General features: G+C 31.7%; 1 protein-coding gene and 1 non-coding gene across 2 annotated transcripts in view; one reads left to right on the forward strand and one right to left on the reverse strand.

Annotated features, from left to right (window-relative positions):
* Positions 1 to 13,947, forward strand: part of LOC123658857 (furin-like protease 2) — a 92,871-nt gene that overhangs the window by 7,500 nt on the left and 71,424 nt on the right. The gene's annotated exons all lie outside the window — the stretch shown is intronic.
* On the reverse strand, positions 13,026 to 13,107 carry Trnas-gcu. The gene has a single exon. It is a non-coding gene; the product is annotated as a tRNA-Ser (tRNA).

Raw genomic sequence — 13,947 nt, forward strand, 5'->3', positions numbered from 1 at the left:
ATATTCGGCCACACTTAGTACTTTTCGCGGGCGACAAGACAACTCGTCACCGTACGAGTTTAAACTTGCATTGCTGAAGTAATACGTACTTCACGGTCGTGTTACAACCTGCTTTATTTGTTGGTCGTTGGTGCATCGTACGTACTCTATACCTACTAAAATATAACATTTAATGTTATTGATTACCATAAGAAATATCAGCGTTGATTCGAGTAAAGTTAAATGAATCCAATTATAAGAAATCGCCTATTTGGAACTTTTATGAAATTTATAATGAAGACAATAAACTGACAGTTTGTTTGTTGTTTTTGTTTCTTACGACTGGTAGATTTTAAATATTAATTTGTTAGTTCTTTTTTGGTTAAATAAAAATCTTTGTCAGTAATATTTTGAGTTATTTCATAATTTATTTGGTAATCCTTACTGTATTTTATCATAAATAAGGAAGTAAATCTGTTTATCACGATTTCACGTCCAAACTGCTGAACTGATTTTAATAAAATTTGTACACAGATACTCTAGAGCCTTAGAAAGGACATGGGCTATAATTTACGCGAAGTCGCGGAAAAACAATTCGTAGGAAATAAAAAAATTACTATTCGGTATTCGGCCAAATGGTTAACCATATTCGGCCGAATACCGAATAGCGAAAAAAGAGGCCGAATAGCCGAATACCGAATAATTGCCGAATATTCGTGGCATCTCTAGTTTATACTTATTTACAGAAATTTTAAAAAATCCATAAAATTCGTTAACTTTTATGGTAACTCGTAGATATATATCTTGTATTTTTTAACCGACTTCAAAAAAAGAGGAGATTACTCAATATATTATGTATTATTACGGAATGCACGTGAAGATATTTAAAGTTTTACGTGTAGATATTCAAAGATATTTATTGTTTGTATACGTTTAATTAACGGTCAATTACTTCGATTTTAATCCACTGTATCATGACTATGTGTAAAGGTATGTAGGCTAATGAAACAAACCAATTAGTTCGTGGTCGAAACCCATAGATATACCCCCCCCCCCACAATCCACTTAAGCTACCTCAGTAACACATCCGCGCATTGTTCTAGCATATTAGAGCACATTCCCGCAATTCCGCATGATTAATATAGGCCTAATGCATACGCTTTCTTAATAACGTATTATAATTAAGTAGACGAGCACTTTACTTGAATTGATTATTATCTAATTATTAATTACTAGTGGTCGCGCAGTGGTCTAAATTCGATCATATATTATTACTATTCCTACTGAAATTATAAGTTTTGAAATGATACTTTATTTACAATGTAATTAGGTTATACATATATAAAAAATATATAATAATAATATTATATATAACTAGCTGACCGCGCAAACGTTTTTTTGCCATATATGTTACTAACCTTCTTAATCCCCCCGCCCTCTTGTTACTTAGGGGTATGAAAAATAGATGTTGAGCAATTCTTAGACTTACACGGTATGTACACGAAATTTCCTAAAAATCGGTCCAGCCGTTTCGGAGGAGTATTTTAACTAAAATTCGTCACACGAGAATTTTACATATAAGATTAGTGTGGCCACGATAGAACAGTTTCTCAAATCTATTCAAATTTAATAAATTTTATATGAGTTTATGTTTAAAATGCTCCTGTATGATTATCATACCAAGTCGAGGAATGTTTCGAATGCGGATCGAACTCTCTTCGGATACTGTTTACTAACTTGAAAGTTCACTCGACGTAACTGAACAGGAAGTGGCTTGAACGAAAACGGAGTTACTCGATTTGTATGATATTCGTAGCATAGTTCGTTATGAATAACTTAAAACAATTTAAAAAATTCTTACTTAAATAATTGAACTAAAATAGGCTTTGAATGTTCCATTTCTAAGTAAGAGTAACCATTTTATACAGGAAAAGATTTGAGATTAATCCATGATAGAATTTGGCGGAAAATAATTTCTCAAAAGTATTCGAGTAAAGTATTTAATAAAAAAATTAAATTTTCAGTCGTCAATTTCATTTAGAAATTATTCTAGGAAGAAACGACGAGAAAATTTCAGTAAAAAAATAATATATATAAATTGTTAGTCTATAAATCGCACTGAATACCTGGGTATGAAGTTTGAAATATAAGTTACATTTTTCATAGAAACAACTTTATCCCTTCCCTCACTATCTGTCTGTCTTGCGTTGAGTTTTATTATCAAGCATTTTTTGATATAGCTTATCCAATGAGAAAAAGCATTCATTAAATCGTAATCTCAATCTTCTTAACTCTTGTATTAATTCAGGTATTAAACATTTCAATCGATTCCGCACTTACGAAATACGTGAAAGCAAACGCCACGAGCATTAATAAATTCCTTTTCAACGCGAAAATATTATTTTTTAACGTCTCAAAGTGTAATGAAATATGAGCGTGCTCAGTGGAAAATACGCTTTATAGAAAAAAGAATTTTGATAATAAATTTATTATTCCATACACCCTAACGGTTTAATTCTCTCTATTATTCGTACACAGCTTACCGATGGCGATGTTTTATTATTTATTCAAAGCGATACTGTGTCGTATCGTGAGAACAAACAGATGCTGAATCGAACGCAACATTGGAGCGAAAACATGCGACCATTTGATATTCACGTAAAGCAGAGCTTCACAAACTTTTTGACGGTTACCTCCTGTGCATAATAATAGATTTTTTATTAATATAAAGTCATTTTTCTGATTTTGAGACTATTAATAGTTATATTATGTCGTTATATGGCTTCATATATTTGTAATAAAGTATATATTCTTTTAGATAACATTTTAGTATTTAAAGCAAGGAAAACAAGTCCAAATCGTATTCTTATTTTTTTGAATTCAATCTAACACAAATTGATAACGAAAGTAATCGAACTTGATTTCGGGTCCTTTTTTATTTACCATTTTTTAAATTAGTAAATATTTGTTTTGCCTTATTTATTACGACCCTTTTTATTTTCACAGTACCACATAATTGACACCAGGCGGATACAGTTACTTTATACGGCGAATACAAATTATTTGTTTAAGTGTTTGTTTAGTTTTTTTTTTTGTTAGCTTTTGATTATTTAGATTTCATTTCTTTATTATCATTGATTTTCTAATTATAAAATAACATTTTTAAGACAATCTTTTTAAGTAAAATACATACATATAATATATTTTAATTTATTGAAAAAAAAAAAAATTACCTTGCTACTCAGTATTTATCACTATTATTAATTACTATGTGTCTATTTTTATATGTATAAAGGATTAAGAAACGTTATCTTTTTGGGGGTGTTACCGTATACTTTGAGAGCCACTGCTGAAACATGCTTGGAGTTCCAGTGTACAGCAATACATGCATAATTACAAAGCGACAATGTTGAAAATCGAATGAGATGATTTACCCTAAGTTCGTTTCGTCTGATAACACGTATTAGTCACATAGATTACCAGTTTAAGCTAATTACTTTGCAGGCTTAATGCAGGTTCTGAGTGATCAAAATCAATTTGATATCAAACGATCGCTTTGAAATCAGATAATCGGATTACAATATAATGTATGTTTGGAGTGTTCGCTTAGATTACTTTCATACACCTTTTTTTAAACGATTTGCTGTGATTTTATTATCTTAGGAATATATTTAAAGTATCTTTGTTCATTTTTATTACGTGTTTAGTTGGAATTAATTAATTGCTGATCCTATACGCTTTTTCACAAAGAAAAGCTCGATTCGTGCGACTTCGGCCTCGTTAGTATTGTTCCATTGGTATATAATTTATGTTAAGCGCCGAATTAGTTTATTTACTTAAGTATATTAACAGTACATTTGGCTTTATATAACATAAATTTTAATATGCTATAAACACATCACACAGTGAAGATAAGATAAAAATTAATACTGACCATTAACGAAGAATAATATAGTGGAACAAAGGAGAGAACATTAAATAATGTGTCCGTACGAAATTGGTAGTTTTGTTGAATATTTTATGACAACGCAGTTACATAGGAAATCGGCGTGACGTAATAACAGTAGATTCAACGTTTACGACCGATGTTCATCTCATTCGTACTTTATAAATCATAGCTACAAGCAAAAGGCATTAAATTAAACAACTTATTCTATATATAATTTCAAAAACTCAAAATCAAAAGCTACTTTATTCGTCATTATCGTTTTACAAATTATAATTATATTTTTTTAACTAATTATAGGTACAAGCGAAGATACCACCGATTCGGAATGGAGATTCAGCAGATAAGAATCGCCAAGAAATTACTCTTCAAAAAACTATGTCATTATTAAATTGGTGATATCTTGCATGAAATACAGCGACTTCTTCCGTTCGCCTCGCCCGATCACACTTTTCGTAACGCTCTCGTCACACATTCACTTAATTACTCCCCGACTCAAGCGAGCGTAAAGAAGTTTTACTACAAAAGCATTATACTTTTACTGTACTTACATAATATAGCACTGCTAGTTTGCAATTTACGGTTACGCCCGCGTGGATTACACGTATGCCTATTCATAGCTTTACTCGTATGTCACTCTGTGATACCGTAACGAACCTAAGAAGATTTTTTAAAATCGGTCCACTAGTTTTTAGTTTATTCATAACAAACATTCAAAAAATACAAATATTTCGTCTTTATATTTTAAATTATAATATAGATTTAAATTATAATCTATACAAATAAATAAAATTGGAGTGTCTGTTTGTAATATTAAAATAACCGTTTTTACTAAATTCATATTGATGTACACGGTGTATATACCAAAATGTCAGTTTTTACCATTTTTGTCTGTCTGTCTACCTGTCTGTTTATTCCGGATAATTTCAGAAACAGATGGACCGATTTTGACGGGACTGTCACTGGCAGATAGCTTATGTACTAAGGAGTAACTTAGACTACTATTATTTTAGAAATATCTTTATTTTGTAACTCTGCGAGCTGAACAGTATTTTATTTTCAATTAAACGCGGACGAAGTCGCGAGCACAGCTAGTATGTAAAATAGAATTAAAGATATTCCTCAAATCGAAAAATTAATCAACACGAACTCAGCAACTCGCTCGACTCGTCAAAAATATTTTAAATTTAATTGAAAATTCGTAAAGTTATTCGAATTGGATATGTTTATTTATTTCCATGTGAAGCGAGGATCAGGTCAGAATTTAACATATTTTTTTGTATGACAGGTTTAATTTGTGAAATTTAAGGGATCCCATATATGTATGGTTGTTGACGTGATTAATTTCAATTTATAAATTTGCATATCCACCTTTCGAACATACTCGTAATTATTTAGATTATCGTTAACAATTGCTCTGGTATAGTGGTGCGAGTCTAGCCTACAACACCGACGATTTACGGGTTCGATTCCCGCTCGGGATGGATATTTGCATTTGTACCAATATTTCTTTCCGGTTTGGATGTCTGACCTTTTGGATCTCCCCACCGTAACTCGGAGAGAACGTTAAGCGGTGGTCCCGGTTGTTATCATAAATACCTAAAAGCGATCGTTACTCATAGTAGAGAACATAACCATCAACCCGCAGTGTAACAGCGACTTTCTATACATGGAGAAAAAGGCCTATAACCAGCAGTGGGATGTTACAGGCTGAATGCGAATATAATTACGAGTATAATATTTTACAAAAAAAGAAAAGGCGTTCATTTCTTTATTGACTTATAATTATTTATTATTATAAGTTAGAATTATTTTAACTTAATAAATAGAAATAGTTATAAAGGTAAAAAAATATTTGCTTAAATTTACCGTGACCGACATCTATACTACTGATTTTAAGTCAACTGCTCTGTTTTTAACTCTTTAATTTAGCACCAAAATTTCAATTTTTTTTTAATTCAATTTAGACGCAAGTGTATCGTGAAATTTATTTTCGATAGATAGATTTAAAATTAAAAAAAAAAAAAAAATTAACCGTTTCGCGATCCGCGTTAGTGCACCGTTGAATATTCAACTTGTCCAATATTTATTGTGACTGTTATCTTTATATTTGTATTGAAATACAAAAAAGGCATTCAATCGTGGTTTAATCTGTAAAAAATATATTGCATCGTACTAAATTATTTTCAGTATTGGAAAAGCTGATCTCTTAGTCGATGTACGTTTACAGACCAGTTCATATTATTTAAAACGATTAATTTTACGAACCGGTCGAGCGAAAAAAGTATTCAGTAGCTAAATCATATTATTCGGTTCAAGAATATATAAATGATAAACATGTGTGAGTATAGTAGTGCTGTGTTCCATGTCAAACATGGCAAAATTTAGAACAATCGACAGTTTTTGTTTTAAGACTTTTGGTTTCATATACTTGGAAGATTCACGCTGGCATAAAAATAAAAATTAAATAATCGTCAGTCAACATCGAGTTTCTTTTATCTCCACTACACTTAGGACCGCTACAGAAGTAACTGCAGAGTTTCCTGTTGATTCTATTATGCAGAATCTACATTCCGAATTGGTGGTAGGTTTAAAGTAACCACAATTAATTGTTTAAAGTTTCGTTTTTTAATATAGGAACCGGGCTCCAGATATCAATACTTATCGCCTGCAGCGAAGTGAAATCGTAATGAACCGTTACCAGGGAATTTAACATTAAACAAATTAACACATGATTAACGGCAACAATATTATCGAAAATTGCTTTTAAAATTGACGACGAAATAAACGTACGATATAGCGGCGATGGAATTCGATATGAGCGGTATAATTAAAACTTACAGATAATATTCGATATGGGAGCGATTAAAATGGCGAGGGACGATTAAGTTTGTCACGGGAAATTACTTGAACACACGCGACACCAATTTATATACGAAAACATCACACTACATACACAAACGAACACAGAGAGACACACACATGTAAACACATAAATGATGAACTATTAACTCATCCTGAAGCCTCTAACTAGTACAAGTGACTCACGAAATTTGACCTTTAGTAGTTTTGATGGTGTAATTTCAAAACCGAAAAAAAATCTTATACCGTTGTCATAATCTTCCTAGTGTGAACGTGGATTACACAAGAGTTCAAAAAAAATTGTATGTTGAATAATAAAATTTTATCAATAAAAGTTAAGTAATATTTATTGTTTTTCATCGATCTATAAATTTTTATTTTATTTTATTTTACTAGGCGATCCAACAGTGTTAAGATACAATAGTATGTAACAATATAAAGTATGGTCAAAATAGGATCATACTGATATGAACAAATTAATTATTATGAAATATATAACTAGGCAATATGTTAATACAAAATAAACGGTTATGTTCAATCTTATCCATTGTAGTTAGAGGTGTGTGCATGACGTGTAAAGGTGATGTGTGTTCGTGTAGGTTTGTGTATGTAAGACGAATGTGTACTGGTGTGGGTGTGTGCATAAATAAGTTGGTGTTGGTTTTGAATATATATTTCATTCTTAAGTGATTGTATGTTGTTCTTAAGTGTTGTAATTGAAAGTGTGTTTAAAATATTATTTGTGACATTGCGTTTTACCTTTTCAAGGTAAGGTCCAGTTTAATTGTATCCTTTTTATTTTATTTTATTTTATTTATTTTATTTTCAAATTTTTTTAATACTTATTGTAAGTCTACAAGTCCTTCTTTTAAGCTAGTGTCATAGTGCGTAGATAATTTATGTTAATAAACAGACGAAAAAATGATGATTGTGTTTGCTCACAAACGAAGTAAAAAACCGACTTCAGTTACATGGAAACGTAAATAGACAAAAAACTAGTCAAGTAAATACGAGTTATCAAATATTACCCAAAAAGTTCATATAAAGTCTTGATCAAATTGAAATGGGACTACAATACAAGTATCAGGTTTTGATTAAAACATCGGTATACTCAGTGAAAAGTTATGCGGTATAAAGAACGTAGTTAGACCACCTCTCGATTAAAAAAATATCAAAATCGTTCCACACAGTCAAAAGTCCTGAGGATATATAAAAAATACAGTCGAATTGAGAACATCCTCATTTTTTGGAAGTGGGTTAAAAAGAAAAAGCTGTTATACAGTCGTTAATTTTTTTTAAAGTTAAAAAAAGAACAGTCAATGTGACTAAGAACTTCCTAAAAACTTCTTGTCATGTAACAATGATAAAAAATACGGTTTCAATGGATACTTTTGGTTATTTTCTATTAGGTTGGCATACTTCCCCAGTCAGGCTGCTCCAGATTTCAAGCAAGATATTTCTGCTGTGCCTTACCTCTATAAAATTAAGCCCCTCGAAAAGCCTTTATAAACACCCAATTTAACTTAATCATTTATGTTTATACAATACTACATTTCTATTACTTTATTATGTATTATTATAGTGAACAGTAATTAAAAGTTTTTCTGCATTCATCAAAGCAGCCTTTCGCAGTCAACTACTGGACATAGGCCTCCACAAGTTCACGCCAAAAATGAAGTGAACTCTTGTGTTTTGCCTATAGTCACCACACTGGGCAGGCGGTTTGGTGACCGCAGGGCTGGCTTTGTCGCACCGAAGACGCTGCTGCCCGTCTTCGGCCTGTGTATTTCAAAGCCAGTAGTTGGATGGTTATTCCGCCATCGGTCGGCTTTTTAAGTTCCAAGGTAGTAGTGGAACTGTGTTATTCCTTAGTCACCTCTTACGACACCCATGGGGAGAGAGGGGTTGGCTATATTCTTTTATGTCGTAACCACACAGCATTTCTGCATTAGTAACGTTAAAAAAAGTGTCAGATAAAAAGTATTTTGTTGATACAAGAAAAAAAAAGATAACATAGCCGGTGAGCAGAGTTCATCAAAACATTAAAATGTTGATGTAACAAAAAACAGTGAGAAGCTTGAATCTTTGCCTCAGTTTGCTTATGATCAAATAATAATACTCCAGACGCAACAGAGGTAATTAGCCTTTGTAGCTTAAAAGGTTTCTTATCTAACTCAATTTATCCTAAGTGGCGTTACTCGGGAGAGGCGTAAGCAATTCCTTGCGTACGGAGGCTTTTTTGTAAAGTTTTTTTTAGCTTCAAAGCCAAAACTTTGAGTACAGTGTAATGTGGTAAATGTATATTGTTAATGCAGGCATGTTTTTAAATATAATCCGGTTTTGAGACTTGTGTGTATTTTAACCGAGGTAGCAGGAAATTTGTTGCTCAAAATTTGGTGCAGCCCGACTGAGGTAGTACCTCGACCTTACAGAAGATCACAGCTAAATAATACTGCTTTCAAGCAGTGTTGTGTTCCTGGTGTTGAGTAAGGTGATTAGAGCTCTCGGGGGGACCTGGGTCAGCAATGCGCTGGCGATGCTTGTGGTATTGCAGACATCTATAAGTAATCGGTTACTTGATAGGTGAGCCATACGTTTTTTTGCCGGCCTAGTTATATAAAAAAAAAACCTTGGATATAAAATGGTATTATTTTGGTACAATCACTGTCAATAGGACTATAACTTAGATTTTTATTTCGAGAACTTTCCTAATTAGACTATTTTTCTTTGAAAGATTGATTTTGTAAAAGTGTTACTGGTTTTATCTGATCTTTAAATTGTACATTTTTTTATAATCTTTGTATTTTTACGTTGATTCTTTTTAAAGGTTCTATTCTACTAACGATTCATTAACTCAAATCATACCGTGAAATTAAATGAAAGTATCTGTAACGGTACTTTAGGAATTAGTTCTTATTTTTATTATTTTTGTGTTTCGCCGAATTCTTAAGTGTTGTAAAATATCACTCTAAGCTATATTAATATTGAAATTAAAAAAACGAGTGTGCTTTAGACCACACGACTGAAGTAAAAATTAACTAATGTAACTCACTTTCTTTCTATCTTCACTAACTTATATCTCGCTCTCAACTTCCGTTCGCCTCCTCCGATCACACTTTTCGTAACGTACTGCGTCACGCATTTAACAGCTTACTCCCCAAGTCAAGCGTATAGAAGTTTTACTTTAAAAATATAAACAGCTATCTAAACAATACACATGTCGAAGACGGGCAGCAGCGTCTTCGGTGCGACAAAGCCAGCCCTGCGGTCACCAACCCGCCTGTCCAGCGTGGTGACTATGGGCAAATCACATGAGTTCACGCTATTTTTGGCGTGATCTTGCGGAGGCTACCAGCAGTGGACTGTATTAGGCTGAAGTGATGTCTAAACCATTAAATAGACTAAAGACTATCAACGAGAACGTATTTGAAATTAACGCCAGCTACACGTATATTATTCTCATGCGAAAACATTTTATTGATGACACGTGAGCGCAACGGTCAAGGCACTGGCTTGAGACTGTTGCGCTGGCGGTCACGGTTTCGATTCCCGCACAAAGTGTATTGGCCATACACACGTTTACTGTGGTTTGGGGATCTGTGCTTGTGTATTGTGTGTGCCCTAGTGGGGGCCGTTGAGCGTGAGGCGTTTATTTATTTGTTGTCGTTGTACATTTGTGCTCTTCCTGTATATGTCTTCAGACAATTCATGCAGGATTTCATTCCATATCGTCGGAGGCTGTCGTGTGTGAGGCTTTTATTAATCGTTTACAAGTTATCCAACGCAAGAACTCATTATCTTAGACTAGCCCAGCGCACCTAGTAATGTCTCTGCTTTCTGCTCCAGGGGTTGTGGGTTTGATTCTCGCCTAGTTTTGGGTCTAATATATGTGTGTGTTGTTACCTTTAACACAATCATCAAGTTGCTTACCGTAGGAACAGACGACCGTATGTGTATGTTATGTGATATCTTGTCGATTCTCCTTCCGGTTATGGTGGTGTTCTTTCATAATTCTTACAACCTTGAGCAATTTACATAATCGAGCACGTTTTGCGTCTAACGAATGCTGGAAGTTATTTATTTACGCCTAGTTCAGAAATTGTTATTACGTTCAAAACTCGTTTAGAAGATTAATTACATAACTTTACCTCTGAAAATCTTATAAAAAGAATATTAAGCATGTTTTCTTGCGATGCGGATCCTTTGTTCGAATATGTTCCGTTAATTGTTTTACTTTTATTTATTTTTTTAATTTTAAGTTTATATTTTATTTTTATTTGAATTAAATTGAGTAAGTCATTATTTTAAGCTTATAATTGATTGAATTTTACTTTTTTAATTTGGTTGAAATTGTTATTTAAATTTAGTATTGATTGAATTTCGATTTTAGTTTTAATTTACATTGAATTTTAATATTAATTTTAGTATTGATTCTGTTTTTAATGTTAAATATTGTAATTTTGGTTGAATTTTAGCATTTGTTTTAGTTTTTAATTTTAAATATTGTATAATATTGATTGAATTTTGGTATTGAATTCGGTGATGATTTAAATTTCGGTATTAATTGAATTTTAGTTAATTGGTGATGATTTTAATTTTAGTGTTGTTTAATTGGATTTTTGATTTAGTATAATTTGTTTTGTCACAATTATTGAAACTAACATAGTTAAGGGAAAAAAAAAATGTAACTAACAAAAATATGGACTACGTCTGAAATAAATTATTATTATTATTATTATTATTATTTCAATATAATTTAAAGTAAAGTAAGAAATAATAATAAGTAGACTTTATTTAACAATTTATAAACACTTGGACTTTGGAGTAGCAGTGTTAAAAATATTTTAAATGAAATATCTCCTCGCCTTATTGCCTCCACTGGTGACAAGAGGGCTGTTGCATTTTTTGCCCAGAGAATCGGCAGCATTCTTGGCACAATTCCATTACTACTAATACCACCTAATTACCAAAACTATCTGTAAATATTTAGTTCCTAAGTTGTGACTTGTAAATATTAATTTGTAATTATGTAGTAAGTAAATCTTCATTTTTTGTGTGATTTGTTAAAATTACTTAAAACGGTATATTTACCATGTTTTTTATTTTCATTTTGCGGAGCTCGATATTTCGACATTATCTACGAATGTGTTGTTCACGAGACTGAAATTTGCGGGTAGATGTTGACGGCATTAGAAATGTCCATACCGGACAACCCCCTTTCTCGTGCGCTTGCTCCGTGTATCACTATGTATTTGATTTACATACATTTCCGCCTTTTAGGCTATAGACCTAGTGTATATTGGGTTGATTTAGGTAAATATGATGTTACTATACTTTTTCTATTCCATTTCGATTCTGATATTAAACCATACAATTTCACAGTATTCCGTAGTATGTACTGTAAATGTAGTTTTATTTATTATTTGTTCATTTAATTTCCCGTCGGATAGGCTTGTACAGGAAACAAAGCCATTTCCTCGTGGAGTCGGGACGTGGTTGCGCTCAGATTGTCATGAATTCATCTTGGATTTAACTCGTATTTCAAGTCTATTGTTGTTCTATAGTCTTGGTTTATATTTTTTTTTCAATTACTACTAGATATAGTAAAAATTAGGGTACGATGGTACTGACGTATCTATAAAGATAAGTCTCTAAAAATAAAAACAAAAAAAGTTTTTTGCGTTTTAGCAAGATTTGTAAATCTCGTTAAAACTTTCAATCGTAAATTTAATCCTTTTTTATTTATTTACTCAAGCTCAAATTGGTTTTGAAACACATTGTGAATGGCACTTGATGTCAATATACTCGTAGTTTTGATTAAATTTAATTAATTATTTAATTAGTAATTAATTCTTTTTAGTTTTATAAGGAAGAAATTGACCTAAGTAGAAATGGATACATAAACAGATATATGCAAATACACATTTTTAATGAATATTTATAAAAGAAATGCTAAAATAAGTAACAAGCAAATCAGAGACCGAAGGAAATCTTAAAAGTACACATTGGATAACGAAGTGTTTCACTTTTTATGAATTTGTATTTAAAAAAATTTACATTTAAAATTATTAGAATTTCTAATGAAAGAATTTAAAACGGGAAATAAAAAGAGCTATAAAAGCACGCTTGTTAGAGGTTATTTTGTAAATAAATTTTTAATGAAAACACTGTGAATTCCTATAAAATACAAGTAAAAGATAATTAAAATAAGTAAAAAGAAAAGCTATAAAAATCATTACGACGAGGATGGGATTCGAACCCACGCGTGCAGAGCACATTGGATTAGCAGTCCAACGCCTTAACCTCTCGGCCACCTCGTCATGTGAGTTTCAGACGAAATTAGTGTACTGTCTTCAACTTTTCTTCTACTTATACATAAAGACTTTCCGAATGCATCAAAGTTCCTATATGAATAAAATTAACTTGTACACGTGTATGTTCATACGCTTTGAGTACTTGTCGGTTTAATAAATGGTGTCGGTTTTAATTAGTTAATTAAAAAATATATATATATCTGCATTTGTATGTTGTATCGACAATCCGAGTCGCTGGTTGTTTCAGCCGTAATTAATTCATTATAGACAAATAATAATAATAATCATTGTAATTTGTTACATGATGATTCAAAAGTGACGACTGTATTTTTATGTACTGTGCTTTACCTCGAAATTTTTACTGTGCTACCGATTTTGATGATTCTTTTGTGAACCAAAAGCTGGTGCTTATCATGTGATCCCATTTAAATTTTGATTGGCATATGACGAATACTTTTTGATTTATTCCTAATAATGTGTATTTATTAGATTATTTTTTTGACTACCTACGTTGTATTACTTGTTGATTTAAAGTCGATGTGACATTTTTAACTGTCATCAGTTCTTTCAATTATATATCTATACTCGTATACTTTGTAAGTTTACGATATTATCTTTCATAATTGGATTCGTTGTCAGTTCCGTTCTAGTTGTAGATCGTCAGTTTGTATTATAATGAGATTACTAATTGTTTCTTAAATCGTAATAACAATAACGAATTATATATATTATTAGTTAATAATAATTAAATACATTTTTATTCCATCGGGTCTCGTGGAAGATAATTGTTAACCCTCCACACGCTAAGGGTTTTAAGTCATTGACTTAGCTCTTACTTTTTCAATT

This window comes from Melitaea cinxia, chromosome 13, assembly GCF_905220565.1.
Source record: "Melitaea cinxia chromosome 13, ilMelCinx1.1, whole genome shotgun sequence".
In the NCBI taxonomy this organism is placed as follows: Eukaryota; Metazoa; Arthropoda; class Insecta; order Lepidoptera; family Nymphalidae; genus Melitaea; species Melitaea cinxia.